Below are 12,923 nucleotides of genomic sequence, written 5' to 3'. Positions count from 1 at the left end.
GCGGGGGAGACAGAAAATATGGGACAATTTGCCCATTTTCAAGAAGTCAGGACACCTGAAGGAAGGCTTAAATATGGGACTGTCCCTTTAAAAACGGGACGTCTGGTCCCCCTACCTGATGAGGAGGGTTTTGAACAGGGGCTTCCCACCACTCAGCTCCTCCCTGTAAACATCTGCAAAGCTACTGCACTATCCACCTTCAAATCCCACCTCAAAACTGTCCTTTGTTGTGATGCCTACAAAAAAAAAAAAGTTAAGCTGCTAGTGTTCAGGGACCACTGTCTACCAGGCTGATCAATATTGTCTACTTGTACTCCCCCATCTGTCTCTTGTCTTAGACTGCAAGCCACTGTGTTTGTACAGCACCTAGCATAATGTGGTCCTGGTTTATGACCCTCAAGGACTTCAGTAATACTACAACTAATAACAATACCTTTGCCCTTACTCTCTGCCCTTCCTTCCCAACCCCAAGCATGGAAATGGAGGGACTGAGAATTGAGTTTTGACAAAATAGAACTTTAAGGAGCCTGGAGGTGAATTAGAAAATTAGTTAACTTTAACTGATCTTAAATGAAAATTACACCAGTGAGCTTGTGAATCTGACCAGTTCCAGAGAAACTCCACCCACTAAATTCTGTCCTCAGACGTGTACATAATTTCTATTGAATTCAACAGGAGCTGTCTGCACATTTTGAAGAACAGACTTTTGCCTGGAAGCAGGTTGTAGAGTGACAAGCAGTACATCTTAGAACAAAGTCCTGTTGGCTGATCATACCCTGAGGGCATGAATCTTTCCTATCAGCTTTTTTAGAGATGCTGGCTCTTACAAATTAATCTTTTTTCCTAGGTACAATCCATTGTACAGATTAATATTTCTCACCCCCATCCCACCCTTTTCAGGTAACCATCTGTCTTGAGCTTTTAGCAATTGAGACTCCCCTCGCACCAAAAATAAAAAGATAAATCCAGGACAGCTTCTCTTTGAAGGGGAGAAAAATCTCTTGGAGAGGCCATTATGCATTTATTTTAAGAAAGTTATTGGTCTTATCTTTTTACCATTTTGGCTCTTTCCCTTGGGATATTTTAGCAATTCACAGCTCAAGGATACTTGGGAACTGGAGCAGGAGGGATATAGTGAGACATGACTGAGGTACATATGGTCACATGTAAATAAATATCTGGTCTCATCTATTTTGGAACGTGCATCTTTTTTTACCCATTATAATTCTTATTTCTCCCCATTCATCTCTTAAAAAAGAACAGACATTTGTTCTGAGACAAACACCCCTTTCACTCACCCTTCTTCTTTCCCACCTATCCCAGACTTACATATTCTCTTGTCTTCTCTTTCCGTGGTCAGGAGTTGGATGTATGTCTCTGCCTTTTTTCCCCTTAAGCAATTCCTGTTTATGGAGAGGGATGACGAATGGAGAGATGGAAGGGTTTATAATCTGGGTATAATTCAAGAAAAGGAATGTGTGGCTGTAATATTTGTATCCTCTGCAGAAATGGACAATACTAGCCCATGCTGATGTGATCTTGACACAAAGGTATGGTTGGGATCATGACTGTTAACTAATCCACACATTTACAGTGGGAGAATTCATGACACATGTCCCTATACGGTAACACAAATAGTACAACATTATGCTCAACTCATTCATAAAGCCCTTGGGCATCAATGAGTCTGTCCACTGACTTCCACAGGTTTAGGATCAGACCCAATAATTTGGTGTGGTACTAAAAATTCAATGTATTTGTTCTTTGCATGTCCTATGACACTGGGGATAGAATAATTTATAATATTCCATTATAATAGCAACACTTTTAAAAGCTAGATCAGGATTAAATTAGAGTATCGGATATTTGTATCATTCTGTCTTTGTGGATTTAGCCATAGGATAATTAGGATTGGTTTGGGGCTGAAAAAAATCAAGGAAGAGAAAGGCAACTTTTTTAAAAAAATATGGAAGTTGGCAGCTTTACACAGAACAGAGCTGACTTTTCAGATATAAGGAAATATGGGGTGTTTTATTTCTTTCAAACCTTGTATTTAAAGGCCAGGCCTGGAGCTACACCGATAATAGCAGCTGAGAATCTGACTCGTACATATCATACCCATTTGTAGAGTGGTAATACCAACAAATAACACACCATGTTGTTGTTCATCATAAAAATGTTAAAAACACTTTGTAGGAATGAGAATTAGAGAGGGCAATGTTCCCTGTGGAAGAGAGGGAACAGGAGAATTGTTTTAATAGTATATTTCCTAATGGATTACACAGAATCTGAAAAGAGATTCATTAAGAGCTTCATGAGTCCTGTTGGCTTTCTTAGGAGTCTGACATACTATACAATGGTTTGAAAATGTACAGCATTTCTGTGTCTTCTGGTCTGGTTTCTATCGACCAGAGTTTCTGGTAAAAGAGTATGTTGATGTTAATGTTATCTGACCACCTTCTAAAAGCACAGAGTTTCCCGTGAAAGGCAGTATCTGTTTTATACAGTATTCATTTTTTTAAAAGGTAGATAAAATCTGGAATGGTGTAATGGAGAGGTTGTTACATTTTTCTGTGGAATGTTTGGAAAAAGGTTGCTTCTCATTACTGTGAATCTTCAACAGTTCTCCCTGGAGGCTGAAAAAAAACTTTCAGGGGTTGGCCTACCTCAATTTGCAAACCAAAGCTTGATTGGCTTATTCAGAGCTTTCTGATTTGATATCTGATACCAGATTCTGTGGATGCAGGATGACAAACAGCTAAATATAATTGCTAAAGAATAATATATGTCTTCACTTTGAAAGGTCAGCTATAGATCAGCTCTGGGGTGATAGGTAGATTTGTAAAAATAATTGCCACATTAACTTTTGATATTTTATTGGATCCTTTGATAATTTATTTAGCAGGTACGAAATAAGGTGTGATGCTAGTATAATAACGATAGAGGCCACTATGGTTCCAGAATTCAAAATCTAACTAAGAAGGCTTCTGTAGTAGGATGGAAAGACATTTGACAGTGACAAGAAACAATAACATTTTTGAGGGAATGTGTATGTTGTAAATTAAATTTTAGTTACACATTAAACATTTTGCTTTACAATGCTTTGTTGAATTAAATCATGAAAATGAAATAATTTGACAGTGGATCTGGAAACTACAAAATACTGCACAGGAGGGCCAAAAGCATTAGTTTAATTTTAAATTATTTTGGAGGGTTGGGTGGAAGGGGAAGTCTTAAAGTCTATTCCAAAAGTTTCTTTTAAAACTGTGTCTTTCTCTCCTCTTTATCATGGAGAACCATACAAACTTGTGTGATACTCACTGCACAAACATAAAGAAACCATGGAATGCAAGTTCATCTACCGTATTTTTCTGTAATTGATTCCAAAATAGGTGGAGGCTCAATTTTTAAATAGTTAGGTGGCAGTGGAGGATTTCTTTTAAATTCTTATGTTATAGATCTTTTTTTTAAAAAATAGACTATAAGAGCAAAGCATGATTATTAATAATTGTTGTTGAAGTGGGGCTCTTACATCCGTAGTTAAGCACTCAAGGGTACTGAGCTCCCACTAAGGTCAATGTTAGGCTAATTTTTAAAATTAAGGGTTACTACTATAATTTCAAAAATAGTCCAGTTATTTCATAGAACTGAGATTGTAAAAATAAACATTTTGAAAAGCCTTTTCCCATTTGCTCCTAGCTACTATTTTCTGGGAAAGAATCAGGATTTTCTGGTCACAAATCTATACTACCTTTATGCTTCTGCTAAATGTGTTGAATCATAGAATCATAGAATATCAGGGTTGGAAGGGACTTCAGGAGGTCATCTAGTCCAACCCCCTGTTCAAAGCAGGACCAATCCCCAACTAAATCATCCCAGCCAGAGCATTGTCAAGCCTGACCTTAAAAACCTCTAAAGAAGGAGATTCCACCATTTCCCTAGGTAACGCATTCCAGTGCTTCACCACCCTCCTAGTGAAAAAGTTTTTCCTAATATCCAAACTAAACTTCCCCCACTGCAACTTGAGACCATTACTCCTTGTTCTGTCATCTGCTACCACTGGGAACAGTCTAAATCTATCCTCTTTGGAACTCCCTTTCAGGTAGTTGAAAGCAGCTATCAAATCCCCCCTGATTCTTCTCTTCTGTAGACTAAACAATCCCAGTTCCCTCAGCCGCTCCTCATAAGTCATGTGTTCCAGTCCCCTAATCATTTTTGTTGCCCTCTGCTGGATGCTTTCCAATTTTTCCACATCCTTCTTGTATGTGGGGCCCAAAACTGGACACAATACTCCAGATGAGGCCTTGCCAATGTTGAATAGAGGGGAATGATCATGTCCGTCAATCTGCAGGCAATGTCCCTACTTATACAGCCCAAAATGCCATTGGCCTTCCTGGCAACAAGGGCACACTGCTGACTCATATCCAGCTTCTTGTCCACTGTAACCCCTAGGTTCTTTTCTGCAGAACTGCTGCCTAACCATTTGGTCCCTAGTCTATACTGGTGCATGGGATTTTTCTGTCCTAAGTGCAGGACTGCACTTGTCCTTGTTGAACCTCATCAGATTTATTTTGGCCCAATCCTCTAATTTGTCTAGGTCCCCCTGTATTCTATCCCTACCCTCCAGCATACCTACCACTCCTCCCAGTTTGGTGTCATCTGCAAGCTTGCTGAGGGTGCAGTCCACGCCATCCTCCAGATCATTAATGAAGATATTGAACAAAACCAGCCCGAGGACCGATCCTTGAGGCATTCAGCTTGATACCAGCTGTCAACTAGACATGGAGCCATTGATCGCTACCTGCTGAGCCCGACGATCTAGCCAGCTTTCTATCCACCTTATAGTCCATTCATCCAGCCCATACTTCTTTAACTTGCTGGCAAGAATACTGTGGGAGACCGTATCAAAAGCTTTGCTAAAGTCAAGGAACAACACGTCCACTGCTTTCCCCTCATCCACAGAGCCAGTTATCTCGTCATAGAAGGCAATTAGATTAGTCAGGCATGACTTGCCCTTGGTGAATCCATACTGACTGTTTGTGATCACTTTCCTCTCCTCTAAGTGCTTCAGAATTGATTCCTTGAGGACCTGCTCCATGATTTTTCCAGGGACTGAGGTGAGGCTGACTGGCCTGTGGTTCCCCTGATCCTCCTTCTACCCTTTTTAAAAGATGGGCACTACATTAGCCTTTTTCCAGTCATCCAGGACCTCCCCTCATCGCCATGAGTTTTCAAAGGAGACTTGATGCCACAAGATCAAATATGGGTAGAAAAATGAGTCCCAGAATAGCTCTCTGTCTGTCTTTGCTTTTTCTTTACCTTTTTTTTCTCTTCCAATACTTCTCCATTCTGTTTGTGTGAGACACTGTAAAACAATCACCTCTCTCTTTCCCCTCTTCCCTGTATCTCTCTGATCTCATGTAAAGTTCCTACTCTGTCCACATTTTGTCTTCTTAACAGATTAATTTCTACCATGCTGCTTGTGGTAACTGTTGTTGATTCATGTAATTTAAGCCATTTCAATATTTTTCCAATGGTACAAATTGGCATTCAATGATACCAAAAAATGGTCACCCACTTATGATTGGCAGGGACCCATGAGGATAGACACAACCATTAGATCTTGGCAACATGTGCAACTTTACAGTGTAACAACACAAAATTCCTAGAGTCAGCTATTCTGGCATCAGGATAGTGGGTTGGCCAATCTACCCCGTTGCACCTGTCCTGTTTTATTTTCACTTTATATTTTAGTTTTCAAATCCTGATTGAACTATTGGAGTGCTGTGGTCAAACCACACCAACAGAGAGATAATCCCTGCTGTCAGGAGAAGCCACTTTAAATTGCCATCTGATAGACAAAGTAAACCACAGCTAAATTCAACAGTGATATCCATGCTTGTGTAGTATGTCTCTCTACAATACAGATCTCATAATTGCTTTAAAGACCAAGAGGCACTCATACAATCTGAACTACAGTCCCCTGTGATTATCCAGGAAAAAACCTAACTGCATACAAACAAAATGTATGTTGTGTTCCACTGTAACCTATAAGAGAAGGAGAATGGGTTTATACTGCCAAAGTTACAGAAGGCCTGCTTTCACCCAGTGATGCCTTTTTAGTGGTAGTGGCTGATTATCTGCCAGCCAATCCCAGCCCCAATGCTTTGACCAATAGCAGCTTCCCTAAAAAGGGAGAGGGTTACTATTTCTCAGCAGGTGCTGTAGAACCCATATGGGAGGTGATCTATCCTTAAGGCCCCAACATGCAGTCAAGGCACAAGCAGAACTGACTGGAGCTCCTTCACATAAAAATAAAGTGATATACTCTCTGCATATTTCTGATAAACTGAAACACTGAAATAGTAGGAGGCACTGTGAGCTCAGAAAATAGGAGTGGGGAAGGGAGAAATAGTCCAAAGTTCGGCTAATGGAAAGGTTATTTGCCAGATGTCCTATTTCTTCTCGGCCAGTTAGGCTAGATTTGCAATTTTACTGCAGCCTGCAGGGTGAGTTGAATTGGGTATGAGTGCTAAACCTTGAGACCTTAGAATGATACACTTCATATGAGTGTTTGTTTGATCACTGCAGCTCTAGTACTGCCTTTTGGTGTACTTCAAACCAAGATCAATAATGAAATCCCTTTAATTATTCCACTAAAGGCCTTAATGATGCAGTTACCATCATGTATGTTTTTTTAATGGTATGATAACTGAAGGGGCAGGGGTAGCTCCCTTATGGACACCCAGCCAGCCAGTTAACTGTAAAATCCCTCTTGGTGTCTGTTCTCTGCTTGCTTTACCTGTAAAGGGTTAACAAGCCCACAGGTAAAAGAATGATAGCAGTAATATTTTCAGGCCAGTAGGTAAAAACACGAGCAGTGAATGTTTACTTCAGTGATGGGGCAACTTCTCCAACATCTCAAAATTAGCAAAAAACCATTAGTAAATGACCAATAGGAAAAGAGCATGCAATAAAAGAATAATTAGTACTGGGTGTCAATCATTTCATGCCAAGCAAGACAGTATATTACACCCTTAAAGGATATGAATGAACTCCATTAATATTAATGGGAATTATACACATAAAGAGCAAGTGCAAACACATGTCAGTGAATATATTCTCAATTTAGTGTGCAGGATCTTAATTATTGGACTCCCACGGTGAGGAATTTAGGTACATTTTAATAAAAAGTACTCCTTTTGTCACTCCATCCTAGTGTACAAATCATTCAAGAAGTTCTGTTCCTTACCTGATCTGACTTGCATATTGATTCCCATGAGGATTTCCTGTTTCATCATCTCCTATAGTTGGTGGACTGACAATATTATCTTAACAAACCCTATCTCTAGTCAAATCATACAACAAGGAAAATGTGCTGTCTTAAGTTCATTATGTATATAATACAGGAATGCTGCTTCTTTCATAAGAATGGTAGTTTCCCCATTTCTCACTTGATTGTTGGTAGCGGGAGAGTACCACTGATTCCTTATAACATAATGTTCTGGTTATGTCTCACACACTCTTCCTAGGATGCTTACTACATAAAGTTATTTATAAATCCACTCATAGCATTAACAATATCTATTTCTCTTCATCTGGTAGTCTTTTCTTGAAGGAGTAACCTATTCAAAATATTCTGCAGTAGTAATTTAAATACAGTAGCAATACTCATATCTGAACAAAAACATTGGAATTTAAATTGAATGGACACTTAGTGGACAACATCAAAGTATACAGACTGTAATTGTATCTAATGGAGTTGTCTAATGGTGTCCACTTATAGAAGACTCTAAAGGAACTCTACTGAGTCTATTAAGACTCTAGAGGGTCTATTGTGTTTGAGGCACAACCCTGGAACTGGGGACATTCTGTTTCGATGGGCGATCCAGTAGACAATGCCTCTAAGAAGTAGAACAACTCCTGGAGGTCCAAGAAGGCTAGCTATTGCCCCCTTTTGTGCTGCTAGCTGCTAGAGGCAAAAAGGCAGCCTTTAAAAACTGAAAGTCAAATCCTACTGAGGAAAATAGAAAAGAGCATAAACTGTGGAAAGTCAAATGTAAAAGTATAATTATTATAATTATAAAAGAATTTGAAGAGTAACTAGCAAACGGCACAAAAACTAACAGCAACATTTTTTTAAGTAAAAAGAAAAGGAGTACTTGTGGCACCTTAGAGACTAACCAATTTATTTGAGCATAAGCTTTCGTGAGTTAGTCTCTAAGGTGCCACAAGTACTCCTTTTCTTTTTGCGAATACAGACTAACACGGCTGTTACTCTGAAACCTGTCATTTTTTAAAGTACATCCAAAGCCGGAAGCCAGCCAAACAATGAGTGGTCATCCAGTGGTCTCACTGTGCTTAAGGAACACTCAAGGAAGACCAGGACATTGTGAAGAAGCTAAATGAATTCTCTGCATCATCTTCATCACAGAGTATGTGAGGGAGATTTCCACACCTGAGTCATTATTTTTAGGTGACAAATCTGAGAAACTGTTCCAGACTGAGGTGTCCATAGAGGAGATTTTGGAACAAATTGACACCCAGACCAGATGGTATTCACCCAAGAGTTCTGAAGGAACTCAAATATGAAATTTCAGAACTTTTAACTGTGCTATGTAAACTATAGCTTAAATCAGCCTCTGTACCAGATGACTGGAGGATAGCTAATGTAATGTCAACTTTTTAAAAAAGACTTTAGAGGCAATCCTGGCAATTACAGGCTGGTAAAACAAACTTCAGTACAGATTAGTTGAAACTATAGTGAAGAACAGAATTATGAGACACATAGATGAACACTATTTGTTGGGGAAGAGTCAACACTGCTTTTTTAAAGGGAAATCATGTCTCACCAATATATTAGAATTCTTTGATGGGGGAGGTGTCGACAAACATATTGACAAGGGTGATCCAGTAGATATAGTGGACTCCCTGACTCTCAGAAAGCCTTTACAAGGTCCCTCACCAAAGGCTCTTGAGCAAACAAACAGCCATGAGATAAGTGGAAATGTTCTCTCATGGATCAGTAATTGGTTAAAAGACAGGAAACAAAGGGTAGGATAAATGGTCAGTTTTGCAAATGGAGAGAGGTAAATAACTGTGTCTCCCAAGGATCTGTACTGGGACCAGTGCTGTTCAACATATTCATAACTGATCCTAAAAAAGGGGTAAAGAGTGAGGGGGCAAAGTTTCTAGATGATACAAAATTGCTCAAGTTGAAAGCTGATTGTGAAGAGTTACAAAGGCATATCATTAAACTTGTTGACTGGGCAACAAAAAGGCAGACAAAATTCAATGTTGATAAATACAAAGTAATGCATATTGTAAGCCATAATCCCAACTATACATACAAAATGATGGGGTCTAAATTAGTTGTTACCACCACTCAAGAAAGGGATCTTGGAGTCATTGTGGATAGTGCTCTGAAAACATCTGCTCAACGTTCAACGGCAATCAAAAAGCTAACAATGTTAGGGACCATTGGACAGGGATAAATAATAAGACAGTAAATATAATGCCACTATATAAACCCATGGCCCTCACATTGAGTACTGTGTGCAGTTCTAGTACCCCATCTCAAAAAAGATATATTAGAATTGGAAAAGATACAGAGAGGGGCAACAAAACTGATTAGGGATACGGAAGAGCTTCCATATGAAGAGATTAAAAAGACTGGGATTAGTCATTTTGGAAAAGAGATGACTGAGAGGGATATGACAGAGGTCTACAGAATCATGCCTGGTGTTGAGAAAGTGAATAAAGAAGTGTTATTTACTCCTTCATGTAACACAAGAACCAAGGGTCACCCAATGAATTTAATAGGCAGCAGGTTTAAAACAAACAAAGGGAAGTACTTCACACAATGCACAGTCAACCTGTGGAACTCATTGCCAGGGGACGTTGTGAAGGCCAAAACTATAACTGGATTCAAAAAAGAATTAGATAATTTCATGGAGGATAGGTCCATCAATGGTTATTAGACAAGATGGTCAGGGATGCAACTGATGCTCTGGGTGTCCCTAATCCTCTGACTGCCAGATGCTGGGACTGGATGATGGGTGATGTTTCACTCGAAATTGCCCTGTCCTCTTCATTTCCTTTGAAGCATCTGGCATCAGCCACTGTCAGAGACAGGATACTGGGCTAGATGGACCATTGGTCTGACCCAGTATGGCTGTTCTTATGTTGTGTGTTCTTAGAATGCTGAAATAGAATGTGATGAAAGGGGGATGAGAATATTGCTGTGCTAACTTAGGTTCTGGTGTTGAGCCCCAGTTCTTCAGGTAGGCACCTGTACCAATGTCAGGAGTGTAGACAGTTTTTTCTTTGGAGGGGCTCAAAACCAATAAAATAAGAGCTGTTGAATGTAGTTTTTACTCTAGGGAGCTTCCAGTGCTCCTGCTCCCAGGGCACAAAGGTGGCAGCAGTGAGCTGGTGCAGTGCACCACCAAACAGAGGTGACCTGCCTCCAGCATTTGTCCCCTGCACGGCCAGCCTTTTTCATTTTGGGGAGGCTTAGCCTTCTCAAGCCTCTTATACGCACCTCCCATAAACAGGTGGCTGCTAAATTATAGTTCCATTTTATACATTATTCCCTATTTAGTCTGTCAAAGTTTTCTTAATGCGACTATATTAGTATGTTGGACTTATTGTCCTAGGTTAACTATATTTACATTAGCATTCTTTTTGTTAAGCTAGGTTCTCTTTTTTTGATTTGATATCTTTGCACTGCTCTGTGTAGCACAAAGCAGCTGGAAATCCACTGGTGTAGATCTGATTCCTATGTAACCTCCATCCCCCCAGTATAAAGGGTGTGTTGGGGATGGCAGCAAGTGCGGCCAGAGTGCTGTTGTATTCTTACTATTTTCAGCTTTTGGATGGTCCTTGACGACTCTGGCCAGCAGGCATATGTGAAAGTAGCTCCTAAGTTTCTCTCAAATATACCTGCACCAACACTAGAATCAGAAAGCAGCAGTTGGCCCCCTCTGGTCTCCTTAACCCAGCTGTGCCCATATACTGGGTTAAACAGAGAATGTAGCCTACACTAATGTAACTCTCTCTAATAAAGACCACATTTTAAAAGTAACACAGTAAGGGCAGCATCCACTAGCAAATATATTTAATTTAATTCTCTGGCCAGTCCACAACTGGATTTTCTATGCCCTATTTAGCTCTATCTTGTTTTTGACCCGATTTAATTAACAAAATATTTCTTTCAAATCTAGCACACACACTAAGCATTTTTGAACATATTAAGAATTATGTCATTGCACATACTTGTCAGATTTATGGTCCAGTGCCTTTCTAGCAGATACAATAATTTACTACTCACAATAATATGAATAGGAAACCAAAGCAAGGGTTTGTTTTCTTTAATTATTGAATTGATATAAATTATAATTAACATATTGATTGGAATGTAATTACACTGCCATACAATAATGTATTTTGTGTTTATGCACCATGTCCAATTTTCCTTTGTTAACCCCTACCCTGCACATTATGACTTGGCATTATGTATTTGTAAAAACAGATGCTCATATTATTTTTTGTAATTATCTGAATATGAGATTTCGGGTGATTATTTGTGCAACTATACTAATAAGACACAGCTTCAGAACACTGTTGCTGGAAAAAAAATTGCATCAATTTATTAACATTTCCTATACTAAATGTATCTATTTTTAGATTTATTTTAATTAACTGGAGCCTGCCACTTCAAAAACCAGTGGAAACAAACTGAAATTAGGAGTAAACAGGAATTTCAGCAGAGCTAGTTCATGAAAAGAATACTAGAAGCATGAAATAAATTTGCCAAGTCTGCTATGCAAACTGTATAAATGGGTTTTTGGGGGAGAAGAGGGAAATTAAAGCTGCAGTAGCAGTGCAGTAGAATGAAATGAGAGAAATTTATAGAGAAGAGGGATGCTGGGTCAAACAGCAGGTCTTGCTTAGCAATTCCTTATTGATATGTTTCCCCACTAATCCCATACTTAGCTTGGTGCCTTTATTATTGACATCAATTTGTTAACACACAGAAATACAGACAGGGTCAGGCTCAAGGCCCAAAAGTGCAGGTTAGTACAGAGATGTTTCCTTTCTGATGCAGAAGGTGCAGTTGCTGGCTGGTGATTGGTGCTTTGCCTGCTGTTTATGCTGACCTAGCACTTTTAGCGGCTGGCCTGGAGATTTAGAGAAGGAAATAATTCAGTTACACTGTGCAACAAGACTGCTACGGGTCACAGCCATTAGTGGACTACTGAGGCTTGCATTTGACACAACTCTCTGAAGGGTAAATCTTTTGTTGATTGTAGCCAAAACAACATCTCCTCTTCCAGATTTATTTATAGGAACTGCCATTCAGAGAAAGGATGGTAATTTAAAATGTTGTCAACCAGGTAATTTTAGAGCTCTTTTTAGATTTATTTGATTTTAACCTAACCTTGTCAAGTAAGCATTTATACTAATTACATATTATTCTCCAAAGACTATTTGTATGCTAATTAGTGTAGGCACATGGTAGGTAGGGATCGAGTGGACTATAGCACCTCTTCCAAACAGAATGAGGAGAAAAGCTGTGGGGATATCAGAGGTGTAGGAAAGGTTGTAAACCACCATCATTTGATGCCAGCCCATCACTGTATTCCTATGACTGGCTGAACTGATGGCTTGCTGCCAGAGGGGGGAAAGCTGTGCATTGCTCCTTTAAAGTAGATTTGCCTTCCATACCCCTTAATACTGCTGCAGGACCATTGAGTAGACTATTTATGTGAGAAATCCACTCAGACACATCTCCTTGGTCTGTTCAGTTCTTGCACTGAGCAGAGCCACACAGAGTACATGCATTAATGATCCACCTCTAGTGAAGATTGGAACTAGAGCTGGTTGAAATATTTTTGATGAAAAATGGCTTTTTGAAGAAA

This window comes from Eretmochelys imbricata, chromosome 3 (assembly GCF_965152235.1).
Source record: "Eretmochelys imbricata isolate rEreImb1 chromosome 3, rEreImb1.hap1, whole genome shotgun sequence".
Lineage (NCBI taxonomy): Eukaryota > Metazoa > Chordata > Testudines > Cheloniidae > Eretmochelys > Eretmochelys imbricata.
The sequence above is the reverse complement of the archived record's forward strand: the minus strand, read 5'-3'. Positions refer to the sequence as shown.